Source organism: Sciurus carolinensis, chromosome 8 (genome assembly GCF_902686445.1).
Source record: "Sciurus carolinensis chromosome 8, mSciCar1.2, whole genome shotgun sequence".
Classification (NCBI taxonomy): domain Eukaryota; kingdom Metazoa; phylum Chordata; class Mammalia; order Rodentia; family Sciuridae; genus Sciurus; species Sciurus carolinensis.
The window spans coordinates 42,051,040-42,054,109 of record NC_062220.1 but is presented as its reverse complement, the minus strand read 5'-3'; positions in this window follow the sequence as shown (position 1 = coordinate 42,054,109).

Here is a 3,070-nt window from a genome sequence, read left to right as displayed (position 1 = left end):
GAGAATATGGTTTTTACTTTGAAAGGGCTAATTTGCACCAACTGACTTTTTCGGATTCAAGATGCATGAAATGGCATTCTAGCTTAAATGTGAAACCATGGTAAATACAAATCATATAAAGAACACTACACTTTTATCCAAAAGCCTGGTATTAAAGTTCTGTATTTAATACCTACTATTCTGTCAAATAATCATGACTTTCTATTTTTTATATGTAAAGTAGGAATAATAATACTTGGCAACATAGAAAAAAAATATTAGAATTAAATAAGGATTTTCAAAAAGATAAAAAGTGATGGGGGTGATGATGATAATCTGTTTCTTGTCAATGCCTGAACAGAATCCTGTCTAAAATTGTTCCTTTGCTCTTTGTTTTTGTCATCTTTTTTGCTGCTGTGATTAAAAGGATCTGATCAACACAATTGTAGAGAAGGAAAAGTTTATTTGAGGGCTTACAGTTTCAGGGGTCTTAGTCCATAGAAAACTGACTCCATTTCTCAGGACTCAAAGTGAGGGTGAACATCATGGTAGGAAAGTGTGGTGGAAGCAAGCAGCTTACATCATGGTGATCAGGAAGCAGAGAGACTCCACTAGTCAAATACGAATATATCTACCCCAAAGCCACCTCTTCCAGTGATACCCTACTTGCCTCCAGTTACCACTGATAGGATTAATTCACTGAGTAGTTAAGACTCTCAAAACCCAATCATTTCTCCTCTGAACCTTCTTACATCGTCTCACACATGAGCTTTAGGGGGACACCTTACATCCCAAACCATAACACTGTTGTCATTATATTTATGTCCACCTGTATTTTTCAGGATTCTCCAGACAAACAGAACCAAGAGAAAAAAGAAAAAGAAAAAAAAAATATATATATATATATGAGTTTATTGGATTGACACAATTTCAGAGGCTGGATAGTCCCACAGTGAACTTTGCAGGCTAGAAATCAGCTGTTGCTTAATCCAAGAAGCTTGAGCCTTAGAACAAGTGGAAAAAGTAATACTCCAGTCCTATGCTGAAGACCTAGAAGCTACCTGGAGAGTCATTTGTGGAAGTGGGATTCAAGGCTGAAAAAATATGGAATCTGAAATCTGAGAGCAATGACAGAAGGGGGAAAAAAAAGCACCCGTACAAGAAGATTGAGTTTGCAGCAGTTGCAAGCTTCCACCTTCTTCTGCTTTTAGTTGTATCCAGGTCCCCAGTCTATTGGACAGTGTTGCCCACCTTCGGCAGGTCTTGCCCCTCAGTTTGCTGACACACATGCCAATCATCTCTGGAAACAACCTCACAGATACACCCAGAAGTGTGCTTTGCCAGTTTTCTAGGTGTCTCTCAGTCTTATCAAGTTGAAAGATGAAACTAACCGTCACACCACCCTAATTTCTATGACAAATTTTTTTGTTGTTGTTGTTCAGGGTTGACACTAATAGACTAATAGATTTCATTAGACTAATGTAAGCCAATAGTTGCTTCCATCAATACCTGCTTCCAGTTCAGGGCTATGCTAATTTTCAGGATTCTATCTTCACATTCTCTCCAATTTCTGACTGAAAATCCCTACTTTTTAAACACACTTCTCTTTCAACTTCATCGTCACTTTTATTCACTATTACTATTAATGAGGCCTATTACTATTACACCTCATTAAAATCTCCCATGCTTTGGATTTCTTAATATGCCATCCCATAGTAATATTCTTTGGATTCACTTGTGTCTGTGAAGAATATTACCTCAGTCCTTTGACCTGCCAATATTCTCTCAGTAGGTTCTTCTTCCTAGAACCAGTCAACTTTCCATTTTCTTTTCCTGTGGCTAAATATTGCTATAGAAATTGCTCAAAGGAGCTGACTGATTCTTTTACAAATGGTTCTCCAGACTCATTTGGGTATTTAAAGTTGTTTGGTAGTCATGACTTGATTGTACTAACAGTCACCACATACATGCAGCACAGAGTTATTCCAAACTTACCGTTCTCTCAAACTCCCTTCGATCAAGACCAACATTGCCTTCAGCACATGACCTAGGTTCTGACTACAACATGGAAGTGGAGGAAACTCAATTGAAATGATCTCCTCCCTTCTGAATACTCTCAGTGAAAGTTCTGAGATTCTTCTCTTCTGCCAAAAATGAAGGTACCATCCTGCTGGAAAAACTCATTGAAAACACTTTCTTCACTCGCTAGTCCTTGCCCTGTCATGATTTCCTGTTCTGTATTTCTACCTTCTCTCTTTACCTTCTCTTTTTCATCTCAGACAAAAATCATGCTGAAACAAATGTTAGCTCCATGTTGCGTCCCATCAAGCTACTGAATCCTCATTCATTTCATTCATTCCCACCATGAGAAGAAATCTATTGCAAATGCAAATTTTGGGGAGGTGTCTATAGAGCTTGCATTCTTTTTCATGCCAGTTAATTATCCACACAGGTCTCTTTTACCTCGCTCTGAGTTTACTCATTGCTTTTTGTAATTTTGATTACAAAATATATATAAACAGCTTTCATCTATCGACAGCATTGATATCAATTATAATTTTCTATTAAATATTTTTTCTTAAATTGTCCTGAGTGTCTCCAATTTAGAATGTCCCAGAGTAAATTTTGAATGTGCTGTCTTGAATCCTCCTCCATACCACATTTTTTGCCATGTTCTAAACTAAGCTTCTCCCTTTTTCACCTATACCATTGAAATGTCAATTTTTTTGAAATAAAATTGGCTTTTAATAAGTTTTCTTTATACATTTTTAAAAATTGCAACTTTCAGAATAAATAAGAAAATATTTTTATGATACTGAAATAAGCATCTCTTTGGTATAAAAATCACACATTATGTGTGATCCTTGACTAAGAAAAATTAAGCAATAACTGTGAAATAAGTTTCTAAACAAAACTACACTTTGCCCACCCATTTATCCCCTTGTGTAGCACCACCTATGGGGCTCAAGAATATAACTCTGTATATATCTCCATATCTACAAAGAATCAAGATGCCATGTCAAAAATGTTTAAAGTTATATATAGTAGAACATTAGTTGGCTTAGTTGTTGACACGTGATACAAACCACCA